This window comes from Hemicordylus capensis, chromosome 3, assembly GCF_027244095.1.
Source record: "Hemicordylus capensis ecotype Gifberg chromosome 3, rHemCap1.1.pri, whole genome shotgun sequence".
Classification (NCBI taxonomy): domain Eukaryota; kingdom Metazoa; phylum Chordata; class Lepidosauria; order Squamata; family Cordylidae; genus Hemicordylus; species Hemicordylus capensis.
This window is the reverse complement of record NC_069659.1, coordinates 100751238-100764802: the sequence shown is the minus strand read 5'-3', so window position 1 is coordinate 100764802 and position 13565 is coordinate 100751238.

Below are 13565 nucleotides of genomic sequence, written 5' to 3'. Positions count from 1 at the left end.
CTCATATATCAGTTTCGCCTTTTAATTTGCATTACTGAAATTAATGGACTTTTGCACGATATTCTAATTTTCCGAGTTTCACCTGTAATTATTCTGGCTGCCAGCACTCTCAGCTGTCCTGAAATCCCTGCAAAAGGCTGGCTGTGTTTCCGTCACACTCTTGGTTGGAGGCTGTCCAGCACCTGCCTCTCATGTGATGCGGTGGCGCTCCGCCTCCTCCAAAGGATCACACAAAGCGCAGCCGCAGCAGAAGACACATGGTATTCAGTTGGCAAGGCACAAGGCTTGCCTTACAGGCTTGTGCTTTGTTTCATCTGAAAGACTGCAATTCCCCACGATACATGTTTCCTATTTCCTCCTGCGTAGCCAGGTTCCATTCCCTTGGGTGGGTGGGTGGAGTGGAGGGAGAGATGGAGGGAGGGTGGCAGGCAGGCAAAAAGAGAGAGAGACAGTAACAGTAATGTGGAATGTAGACTGTTCCATGGATTAAGATTTGGACTGGAGGGGGAAATGGACGGCTAGGAGGAGCCCTGTTGCTGTCTCCTCTGTTGTATCAATAGCTGCTTTTAGCCAGGAAAGCAGCCTCCTTTCCTCTTTCTTGCCTCTCTCTCTTCCTTGCAGTACTCTGCATTACTACTATGAATATTTATATGCTGCTCTTCAACCAAAGTTCTCAAAGCAGTTTACATAGAAAAATAAATAATACATAAATAAGATAGTCCCCTGTCCCAAAAGGGTTCACAGTCTAAAAATAAACGTAAGGCAGATACCAGTAACAGCCACTGGAAGGATGCTGTCTTGGGGTTGGATAGGGCCATTAAGAAAGGAAGTTTCGTAAAATAAATAAGACTGTGCTATAGAGAGTGTTCCCCTCCTACCCACGCCCCACCTTTGGAACCAGCTGCTCCTGCCATACTGGCAAGGCCCCCTCACCCCCGCAGGCATTTCTCCTCTTTGTCCCCTGATTCGAGCCCCAAGAAGGAGGCGATTTCCCTGCATGAGAGAGGGTGATTTGCAGGGGCGTAGCATGGTTGGAGTGGGCCCAAAGACAAGATTTTAACATGCCCCCCCTCCCCTCACTGAAGCTCAGCTCATGAAGTAAAGAAATCTTAAATGAGGCTGAATAGTGGTAACAAAAAGCATAGTAAAATTTATATATAATATATAATAAAGCCTATCTGTCACAATAGAACATCATCCTAAATTATTTTTTGAAAGGTTTTGTAAATTGTGGACAATGCAAGTCATTTAATGGTACTAGAGAAAGACATGCTGTTCTGGTAGCTCCAGGTCTTAACACTCACATCAGTTTTGGAGGATGAATACAACTGAAGGAAGCCCGGGTGGGTCCGCAGCTGGGAGAATCAGTCATATGAATTGCCTCTGGGCCCTTCCCCAAGGCAGTGGGGCCCCAGACAACTGTCTCCCCTTGCCCTATTATAGTTACGCCCCTGGTGATTTGTACCACAGCCACTCAGGCTCAAACGCAAGCAGCATCGTGTTTCTTCCTCTGCCTCGGAGAATGAGCTTAGAGCTCCTAAACGCCCAGGGGTCCCCTCCATCTCTCAGCCTTTAGCTCCAGCAGTCTCGATTTTTCCACCTGTGTAGCCTGCTCCTTCCTACTCCCTCCCTTCCTCCTCCCGCACTCCCCCACCACCATCCAAACTCGGATTCTGAACTGCCTGACCCAGAACCCACTTCCCCATTGTTACCTAGAAGGTCAGACAAAGGAGGAAGGAGAGTTATCTGAGGAAGAAGCCACTCAGGTGATACCCATATCTCCTCGCCTTTGCTGACTTTGAGGTCCTCTTATGCAAAGCAAAGCAGGCTATTAATGATGTCACACTGGCAGAGGTGGTGCAGCCTTCAGAACTTGATCAAAAAAAATTTCCATCCTCCTCGGCCCCCACTGTCATGGTACCCTTCCTCTATTTATTCAAGCAGGTCATGTTGGCAGAATGGCAAAATCCAGCCTCTCTCAGACCTATTGGCTCTTACCCCAGAAAGTTCTACACACTGTCCTCAGAGGTTACCTCCCTACTGGTGACTCCCCAGGTAGACCCCCTTGTGGTACAGATGATATCAGGGACATTACTGAATACTGAGAGCCAAGAGCAATTAAGGTACACCGAGGACAGAAAGTGCAACCTGTTACTTAAGAAAGTGCATGAGACCTCCTCCACAGTGATCAGAGCAGCCATAACTAACACTATTTTTGCCAGGGCTTCCATTCTGTGGGCTAAAGAGTTAGTCTTTCTAGTACCTCCGGAAAATTCTAAATTGAGACAAGGTGTCAACAAACTAACCAAAGCTGCCACATTTATGGTGGATTCTAGCCTAGACTGTGTCCAACAGGCTTCTAGGGCCTTAGCCTCCAGTGTGGTTTTATGCAGATCCTTATGGCTAAAGAGTTGGCAAGTTGACTCTAAGTCTAAGTTTGCACTAACCTCTTCTTCCTATACAGACACTAACCTCTTTGGTCCCTCTCTAGACCAGGTTCTTGTGGAAACCAAGGACAAAAAGAAGGCTATGCCCTCCACCAGGAGGGATCAGCAGAGAGGTTTCCGTAACACTTCATCTTCCTTTCGTAACCAAAGACAGTCTCAAACCTCTTCCAGCTTCTGCTTAGGGGAGTTCAGAAATGCCAACTTTCAAGGTACAGGAAGATAACAGTGGAGAACGCATTACAGAAGATCTTCCAGAACGCAGAACACCAGAGCCTTCGCCATTTCCAAACAGAACAAATGCCAATGACGCCGTGCCCATAGGGGGCAGGCTCCTGAGGTTTGCCCTTACCTGGATGTCCACTACCCAGGACCAGTGGGTCCTGGAAATGGTCTCTCAGGGCTACTCCTTAGACCTCTCACACACTCCTCCCGATTCATTCTTCATCACACCACACTCAAAGCAAAAGGAGAAATATTCAAATGATCCTGGCAATCTGTCGTTTTCTGATTCAAGCCATCGAACCACTGCCTTGGATGCAAAGATGCTCTGGCGTCTATTCGCTTCTCTTTCTCATTCCCAAGAAGGATAGATCCTGGTGGGTGGTCCTGAACCTCAGACGCCTCAACAAGTTCATAATGGAAAGGAAGTTCAGGATGGAGTCTTTGTGGTCTGTCAAAGAGGCAGTGTTACCGAACGACTTCCTCACCTCAGTGGACCTATCAGAAGCATACCTGCATGTTCCCATACTATGCACAGAAGGTTCCTACATTTCTCCTATGACAGTCACCATTATCAATACATGGCTCTCCTGTTTGGCCTCTCCTTGGCCCCATGGGTGTTCACCAAGATAATGGTGGCCCTCATTGCCCACCTTCGCCAGCAGGGCATCTGTGTTTATCCGTACCTGGACTATCTTTTGATCAGGTTGTCCTCCTTCCAGAAGACCCAGGCTCATGTCCAACTCACCTTGCAGTGTCTCAACAATCATGGATTCCTCATAAACCAGAACAAGAGCCACCTGCATGCATCCCAGTCACTCCAACACCTGGAGGCGATGTTCCACACGGTCCCAGCAGAGGTCTCTCTACCTCCCAACAGGTATGTCAAGATCATTTCCACTCTAACTCCTCTCTGGAAGGCCACATCAACAGACCTGTTGCTCCTGGCTCAGATTTTAGGGATGATGGTCACCGCCATGGAATGTACCCCTTGGGCCAGTGGCATTCCCTTCTGCTCCACTGGCTCCTCCTCCGCTTTCAAGATGCCATCATGGTGATCACCCATCAACCAGTTCGCCTTCCATTGTCGGTCAGGAAGTCATTCGAATGGTGGCTCTCCCCTGTTCTCGAGAAGGGCATCCCGCTGACTGTTCCGCAGAAGACATTGATCACGACAGATGCCATCCTGTCAGGTTGGGGCACAGTTTGCGAGGGTCACCCAACACAGGGCCGGTGGTCCACAACAGAAAAGAAGTGAAGCATCAACTGGCTAGAATTAAAGACAGCCAGATTGGCTCTTCTCCACTTCCAACACAGAGCAGGGGGCAGACATGTCCTCATCTGCACAGACAATACTACCACCAAAGCCCACATAAACCGCCAAGGGGACACTCGGTCCAGAGGCTTGATGGAGAAATCTAATCTCCTTTTCAAATGGGTGGAGGCTCATCTCCAGTCAGTGACTGCGGAACATCTCAGCGGTTTAAACAACCTTCAGGCAGACTGGCCAGTCGGTGGACCCGTCAGAATGGAGGCTTCACCCGGAAGTCTTCCATCAAATCTCTAGCCTGCTGGGCACTCCCCTATTCGTGTCTCCAGTCAATGCACAGTCTCCATGGTTCACTTCCAGGTTCCTGACTCCACAAGCAGAAGCCACGGATGCACTAACCTGTCCCTGGCCCAGGGGCCTGCTTTACGCTTTCCCACCATTATTTAGAAAGTGCTCAGAAAACTATGCCTAGAGAAGGCGGACATCATCCTGATAGCCCCGCACTGGCCCCTTCACCCGTGGTTTGTGGACCTCATCAACCTTGCTGTTCCGCTGTTCAAGGTTTGTGGACCTCATCAACCTTGCTGACCTCATCAACCCTGGCATCTCCCTCATTGCCAGGACCTCCTGTCACAGGGGTCCATATGGCACCCATATGTGGGCTGGTTCCAACTTTACGCCCGGAGGTTGAGTGTGCAAAGTTGACAGACAAGGGATATTCCCGGAAGATTCAGGACACCATTTTAGCTTCACGCTGGCCATCTACCCAACTATCTATCAGGCCACCTGGACAGCTTTTCCCCAGTGGCCTCGCAGGCATTGCCTTGACCCCAGATCGGTGGGCGTTTCCAAAGTCTTGGCCTTCCTTCAAAACGGCTTGGATGTGTGCTTCAAACCCTCTACCCTAAGAAGACAAGCTTCCGTTCTAGCCTGCGTCCTGGACATTTCAACCCGGGTACTCATTCTCTTCACCCGCACATTTCTCTGTGGCGCATCCAATCTGGCCCAGCCTCCGGTTCACCATTTCCCTTCATGGAAACTGAACAAGGTTCTCAGTGCTCCTACATCACACACCTTCGAACCCTTGGCTTCCATCTCTCTCCGGCTACTTTCCTATAAGGTCCTTTTCTTGGTAGCCATCACTTCAGCCAGCAGGGTTTTGGAACTGGGGGCTCTTTTGGCCCAGAAAGAGCTGTGTATGTTTCAACCTGATTCTGTGGTACTGAGGTTACACCCTATGTTCCTACCTGAGGTTAACTCGGTGTTCCACCACTCCCAAGATGTCATTCTCCCTTCCTTCTGTCCCAACCCACCCTACCCCAAAGAGAAACTCTGGCATAATCTGGATGTCCGCTGGGCACTGAAGGTCTATATCAGCCATACCAAAAAGTCCAGGTGCTCGGACGTCCTCTTTATTTCCTTTCAACCCCTCAATCTGGGACACGAAGTGTCCAAGTCTACCTTGACTGCTTGGATCAGAGCTTGTATTAGAGTCGCCTATGAGTCGCAGGGACTGTCCCCCCACTTGGGGGTTGCAGCACATTCCGCTCGTAGTGCAGCAGCATCAACTGCTTTCTCCACTCAAGCCCCCTTATCAGAAATTTGTAGGGTGGCTACGTGGTCTTCAGCCACACTCTTTATCCAGCATTACGAAATCTCATCCTTCACCTCTCCCCAGGAGGCCTTTGACTGTAAGGTGCTCCAACAAGTGGTCTGACACATCCTCTCCCCACCCCTGTATTCTGCATACCACTTGGGCATGTCCCACTACTGATGAGCTCCAGCACAGGGGGAAAAGGAACATTGGTCTTTCCTGTGAAGGGTTCTTTTTCCCTGTAGCTGGAGCTCATCAGGCCCTCCCAGATGCCTGGTCTGGGAGTTCTTCGTGTCATGCTTCTCATACATAGTTGCAGGGAAGGGATGGTCTTCTGCTTTGGGGTGGAGGCAGCTCCCAGGGTCTTAGAATTAGACCTCCTTCTGTTGTTATTGTTCGTAATGTTTCTCTGCTTTCATGACTCCTGCCTTCCTCTTCCATGTAATGCTCCTCTGACATTCCATCAGCCTTAGTTCGTTTCTCTTTCCTGCAGTCCCAGAACTGGGGATGGCACTCTCTGGCGGGAGGAACTAGCACCTCATTTTTTCTGGCCTGTCTCACACATGCTCAGTATCTAATCCCACTACTGATGAGCTCCAGCTACAGGGGAAAAGAACCCTTCACAGGTAAGACCAATGTTCCTTTCTCTTCCTGCCCCCCGCCCTGCCTTTGCAAGTGGTATCTTACTCACCCTGATTTTTAAAAAAATTATTTTTATGACTGCCTCTTGGGTATATTTGATCCCAACATCTTATTAGTAATGTATAGACTTCTTTTATTTGGGTGAGGGTTAAATGGTTTCTATAATGCAGCTAGAATGGTAGCCCTATAACTCAGAACTAAAAAGAAAGAAAAAGGTGAACCAATTTGGATGAGTCACACCATACCTAAGTATATCTAGTAATAGTCTGAAGAAAAATAAGTGTATAGTGTATTAAAAAGAAAGCATAAGAATGGATTTGAATAATTCTGTATGTAAACTACAATTAGTTTTAAAAGGTCCATCATGTATCATTTCTGTATCTTGTAACATAGAAACATAAAAATGCTGCACACTCAAATGAAAAGTACTACTAAAGTCCCATTTCTTCAGAACTACGTGGGAGGCCACTGACCTACTTTGAATTGCTCCTTCATGAAGATGATTCATTCAGAGTATGACCACATAAATAGGGATGTGCACAAAATGGATTTTGTGTTTCGTTTCAAGCTTGAAACGGAATGCAGATGGCTGGAACATTTCGAATTTTTTCCGTTGAAACAGCCAGCTTTGACGGAACAAACTTGAAGCATCTTGAGTGTTCCAGCCATAGGGAACAATGGGGAACTCTAAACACCCCATTGTTCCCCATGGGTAGCTCCTAGGGACACCAAAGTTAGTTGCGTGGTGGGGCATGATGGTGCTACCTACCATGCAACTCACAAAAGAAATGAGCAAGCGGGTGATTTTTAACAAATATTTAACCATTCCCCAAACCCCAAATAGGACCCATGGGAGAGATTCTCTTATATTTAGCAGGGGGAAAGCAACTGGCCCTATCCAATCTCAGCACAGCATCCCTCCAGTGGCAGTTGCTGGTATCTGCCTTATGTTTTTCTTTTTAGATTGTGAGCCCTTTGCGGACAGGGGACCATCTTATTTATGTATTTTTCTCTGTAAATGGCTTTGTGAACTTTGGTTGAAGAGCGGTATATAAATATTCATAGTAGTAGCAGTAGAATCTCCTGCCAGTCAGTACCTGCACTGCAGTAACATATTTGATACAAGTTGTTCCCTCCATACACAAATATGACTGCTTACATTCCTAGCATTGCAACAGCTACCACAGCAGCACCCTTAGCATCAAGCATAGCCATAAGATTAACTAGAGTAACTTCAGTCAGCCACATTTTAACTTAGTACACCTTGCAATGCAGATTGCAGAGCAGACCAGAGCACAAGTTAGTCCCAAGGCCAGACATGGAGTTCATCATAGCAATCACTGAGAAATATTACAGAGAGAGCTGCCACTCTCCATTTCTTGCCATAACACTATCTTACAAACCAAACCACAACTCAAAGAAAGCAGGCACCCAAGTTCTGCCTTTGTCAATCTGAAATGGGGTGGATCTTATATATGGGCAAAGTGGGTGGCACTCACTTTAAATTTCCCAGTCAGCCATGTTGTGTCTGTCTCCATTTTGTGTACCTACTGCCTCCCTCTGTTGTTCCCTGCAACCTGCTGCTGCTTTAAGAGTTGTGCAGTGGGCAAAGGTAGCAAAGAACAAATGGAAAGCCCCAGATCTTTTAAAATATTAATAAGACCAGAGCCAATAAGCATGCTCGCTTTTGATTTTGCAAAATGGACCGTCCTAGGACCACCCTATAAACCAATCAGAGAGGGACTAGGTCAATTGACTCCTCAGGTAGCCAAATAGAGTGCCCAGAGGGTGGGGAAGTCTTTTTCTTTTAGCTGCTCAGAAGACTCCAATCACCATTTTGGTTAGAGAGCAGGTAGGCTGGCTGGCTGGCTGGCTATTGGTAAGTCTTTTGCTTTTATTTTATTTATTTTATTATTAAAAATTTTATACCGCCCTTCCAAAAGGCTCAGGGCGGTTTACATTAGAACACCATTAAAATCAATTAACAATTAAAACAGAAATTATAAAACAGCATAAAACAATAATTACCATTAAAACATCATAAAAACACAATTAAATAGCCAGAACAATTTTAAAAAGTTTTTAAAAGCTGAGAAAGCTTGGTTGAAGAGATGAGTTTTCAGAAGTTTTAAAAAAATTGCCAGAGATGGGGAGGCTTGTATCTTAGTAGGGAGAGCATTCCACAATCCTGGGGCAGCAACCGAGAAGGCCTGTCTCTGTGTAGCCATCAAATGAGTTGGCGGCAACTGGATATGGACCTCCTCAAGTGACCTCAGTGGGCGGTGGGGCTCACAGCGAAGAAGATGCTTTCTTAAGTACCCAGGGTCTAAGCCATTTAGGGCTTTGTAAGTTATAACCAGCACTTTGTATTTTGCCCGGAAACCTATTGGCAGCCAGTGTAACTCCATCAGTAAAGGAGTAACGTAGTCTCTCTGAGATGACCCAGAGACCAACCTGGCTGCTGCGTTCTGAACCAACTGAAGTTTCCAAACTACATACAAAGGCAGCTCCACATAGAGCACATTACAGAAGTCAAGTCTGGACGTTACCAATATATGTACCACTGTTTTGAGGTCATTGATCTCGAGAAACGGGCGTAGCTGGTGTATCAGCCGGAGCTGATAGAAAGCACCCCTGGCCACCCCCTCAACCTGAGAAACCAGGGAGAGGTGTTGATCCAGAAGTGCTCCCAGGCTGCAAACCTGTTCCTTTTGGGGAAGTATAACCCTCATCTAGAACAGGTAGATCAAAATCATCTCTAGAGTTCTGACCCCGCACAATAAGAAGCTCTGTCTTATCTGGATTCAGCTTCCATTTAATCTCCCTCATCCAGCCCATTACTGCCTCCGGGCAGTAATGCCTTCCTGAAGAAGTTGACATGGAGAAGCAGATCTGAGTGTCATCAGCACACCCAGCTCCAAATCCCCTGATGATCTCTCCCAGCGGTTTTATGTAGATGTTAAAAAGCATTGGAGAAAGAACGGAGCCTTGAGCGACACCATACTTAAGCTCAGATTTCGAAAAACAACAATCTCCAATTGACACCATCTGGAATCTATCCGAGAGGTAGGAGTGGAACCACTGTAAAACAGTGCCTCACACCACCAACACTCTCAGACGTTCCAGAAGGATACTATGGTTGATAGTATTGAAAGCCGCTGAGAGATCCAAACGGACCAACAGAGTCACACTTCCTCGGTCAATTACCAATTGGAGATCATCCATCAGGCCAACCAAGGCAGTCTTCACCCCATAGCCCACCCAAAAACAGGTTTGAAATGGGTCTCGATAATCAGATAATTTTGTAAGCCTTTTGCTGTCTTCTATGTGTTTGTTTGGAGGGGAGGAATGCAACCTCTGCTTTCTCTCCCTTGTTCTCTGATCTGATGCAATCATTATGGCCCATTCCCAAAATGACATGCCATAAAAACCTTGGAAGGAACAGCAAACTGTAAGACTGGACATTAGATTTAAAACTGGCATAAGAAGTCAGAATGTTCTTTTAGGGCATATGCATGGATTTGAGTCCAAACTGCTTTTCAAATAATTGCAGGAGTAGCTTCCCATGTGGATGTGGTGTATGTAGAGAAGGAATGGATTCTGTTGGAAGGAAACTAATTTTAAAAACCCATTTGCTATGCAGAGAGCTAACCAGTTTTTTCTCTCTCGTTGTGGCCAGTGTCTGTAACATTATTATGTCCAACTGGGGGTTATGGTTCATTGGTCAAAGATTAAGGAAGTGTTCTCTATTTTTTAAAATATTGCTTGCTAGGATGGATACCCCAGGCTAAGTGGTGGGCACCCAAGGTAGGCAGAGAGTGGCATCCACCTGTTCAGTAGGCATGGAGTAGGGAAAGGGTGTCCTCATGCATCTTTGGAGGTGGTGGCACCATCACCGCTTGTCCCGCTCTGTCCATCCTTGCTCCATCCTCCGGGATCCCGTTGAAGGACCGAGGATGAGCAAAGCTGGACGGAGTGGGGTGCATGCCGCCTGATGCCTCCTTCGGCGGCTCGCCTGGAGCTCTGCTCATCGTCCGTCCATCGGCTGGGCTCCCGGCTGATGGGACGAGGATGGGCAGAGCTGAGCAAATGACGAGGGGCACCGCCAGCCGCCTTCTTCGGCGGTTCACCCGGCTCTGCCTGCCCATTGGCTGGGGCTGAAGCCCTGGCTAGGGGAAGTGGGGAGCTCGGCGGCTCCTCTCCCAGAGGCTTGGCAGACATAAGAGGAACCATCCGGCAACCGTTGCCAAGTCCGGCCAGACTTGGTGACGTGTTGCCCCAAACTGGATTGGCTTCTTCTCCTGGCCTGCCACCAGCTCCTGCAGGTACTGCAGAACACACTGCTCAGTACTGCTGCAGGGCTTGTTGGGCTCCTCCTGTATCACTGGCAAGGCACCAAGGGAGCCCTCTATGAACCACTTAGTGGAATCTGAGACAGAACTACTGACTTCCTTGGCCCTGCAAGGGACACCACTCTGCTGGACCAGGAAGTGGTGGCAACACTGCTGCTAGGTGTAGACTGCTCACTAGCAGTAGGCGCTCCAGCACTCTCTTCCTGGTTGTGCCCCAGCCTTCTCTTCTCCTGGGCTCACCTAACCTCTTCATCCAGGAGATCCTTCCACCTGGGCAGCTGCTCGGGGTGACAGCTTTGCCCTTCAAACTTGGGTCAAATAGGCAGGACAAAACATGCTCTGCTGATTCACCCAAGGGCGTCCGGAGCTGATCCACCACCCCAGTCCTCAGCCAATCTGCAAAGGAGATTGCTTCCTCAGTGGTCAGCATGGACTGGATCTCACCCATCGTCTTCTCGAGGAGAAGAGTGGCAGGCAAAGCCTGGGTCCACGTTGCTGTCTTGGCACACAAGCTGTTTGTGGCAACTAAGAATGGCTTGTGTGTCAAGACAACCTCGGAAATGAGCACCCAGTCCACCCAGTGGAAAGGCCGCACACCTCCATGCCAGGCCATAGATGGCCAACTCTTGCTCCTGCAGATGCTGGATTGGCTCCATCTCCCAATGGAGATGGAAAGAGAAAGGTGAAGTTCAGCCTGGTTAGAACATCCTGAGGGATCAGGTGTTCAGGTAGGCTGAGCTCAAGCTGACTCGATATAAAATGTTTTTTATATATATAAAAAATATTAATTGCAGGACATAGATCCTTCCCTTTCTGCAAGAAACTCAGACCAATGTACATGGTTCTTCCTTTCTCCTTTTATCCTCACAACAATCCTGTGAGATAGATTAGGCATCAAAATTATATTGAAATGAAATTTTGATATAAAATGCATATTATAGATATGATACACGGCAGTAAATCAGTGGGAGAAAGACTGTGCATTTGCAAAGAGCCTTCAGTGTCCCTGCTCTGGAAGGCTTCTTGTGCAGTGGAGTGAGGGCAGAGGCAGAAGGGCGAGCAATTGTTCCATCTCTCTCCTCCCTCCAAAAGCCCTTCCCACTAGCACAAATATGTACCTGAGGAATGTGTAGCCTTTTTGCAGTCAGAGAGAGACGTGAAAATTGCTTTCCCCTCCCCTTTCACACCTGCTCAGCTGTGCAAGAAGCCTCCAGTGGAGGCAAGAAGCCTCCATGACTGGAGAATGGGCTCAGATGTGGCAAGGGGAGGACGCCGCAAAAAGCTTACCTCCCCTGCAGACGATCCCATCCATGTTGCTGGGTGGCCAGATTGGCCACCCAGATGATTGCTAGCTTCTTCCTCGAGCAGGGAGGCTTGGGGGCTGGGAGGCCCTCGGAGCTTCCATAATGTACCACATGAGTCCAGGGTTTATTATGGGGAGCCTCCTGATGCTACTTCCTGGTCGGGAAGCTACTTGTGTCTCAGTGCTGCACAAAGGCACATGGCACTGACAAGCATTTAGCCTGCTTTTGAGGCACCCTGGCACCCCAAACCCGGGCTAAGTGGCAGGCTCCCTAAGCAGGCTTGCCGCCACACCACTGCTGGGAGCCACGTGATTCCCAGCGGTACACAAGCACACCAGAAAATGGGCTGGAGTTCCTTAGCCCGGTTTTCAGTGCATGTGTGAATAGCTTCCTAATCTTGGTTATGAGCTCCCAGTACCATGAACTCTGCACATGCCCATATTTGGCAAATCTCTCAAGTGGGTCATGGGCAAACATGGGGTAACTGTTACCCAAGGTGAGGATAACAAGCAACTGCAAGGTATGACGCTATGGCTCCTCTCAGTTTGGAGGAGGAGGCTGGCTGAGCAGATGTGAGTTAAGGAGAAGGACTATTTCTCAAGAGAATAGTAACATTCCCTCTTTTGGCATAAAGGATTAGTTTCACTAATCATCTTCACAGGGATTCAGATAAGGTTGAGCACTCCCATCCCAGTAGCTGCACTAATGGTCTGGTGCAGGAATGGTCATTAGTTTCAAAAGAATTTTTATCTCCCCAACTGAAAGTTCTTCCAGATAAGCTTTGAACTCACCCATTCACTCCAGCCCATACAGGTTGTTCAAACCATTTCAATTTATTGTTCATGGAGATCACACCTACCAGTGATCTAATCAAGCAATATGGGTTCTTTTGTCAATCACAGATGTCATCTCAAACACCAGCAAATGTGTGTGTGTGTGTGTGTGTGTGTGTGTGTGTGTGTGTGTGTGTGTGCTTCAGCTGTAGCCATATCATCAGCTCCAGCTTTTGCTCCAGCCTTGATTCCATCTTGGACCCCAGTTCCCAATTTGGACTTGTCTCCAGACCCAAACTGTGCAACCTGCCTAGATAACTGGACCCTAGGGACCCAACCACTTCTGGACTTTTCTTGGAACCAGACACTATCCTGGTTTCTGGGCTTACGAATGGCACGCTGGCCTCTCTTTTTTCTTGCCTTGTCCCTGTGAGGAGATCATGAGTGCAGGGTCATCTCCCCTGCAGATTCCCATTAGCTTGGTACTGACCTCTTTCCCTGCCCCAGTCTTTTTTGGCACATGGACTTGGATAGGGAGAGAAAACCAGCCTGGAGAATGAACTGGAAGGTTTGGCCTAATCCAAAAAGCCAGTATTTTCTAAGAGGAATCTATGGCCCATTTTCTGAATGTTTGAAAATGTCAAGCAAGCAATCATTGACCATTTCAGAGATTTTTATGAAAAAAAGGGCAAAGAAAAGCAGGGATTTTCCTCCTCCTTCATTCAGTAGCTGAGTACAGCTTCTGGGTAGGAGGAAGCTTAGCAGACAATTAGGGAAGGAGGCTCCAACCAGGGGCGTAACTATAGGGGGCAGGGGGGGCACGTGCCCCGGGCGCCACCCCGGCGGGTCACGTGGGGGGCGCCAAAAAGTGGCTTCCCCCCGCACCCCCCTGGATCGCCCGCCAAGTGTGGTGGCGGGCATGCGGCAGCATTGGCGATGGCCTGTAGCAGGCCGAGCGGCGGCG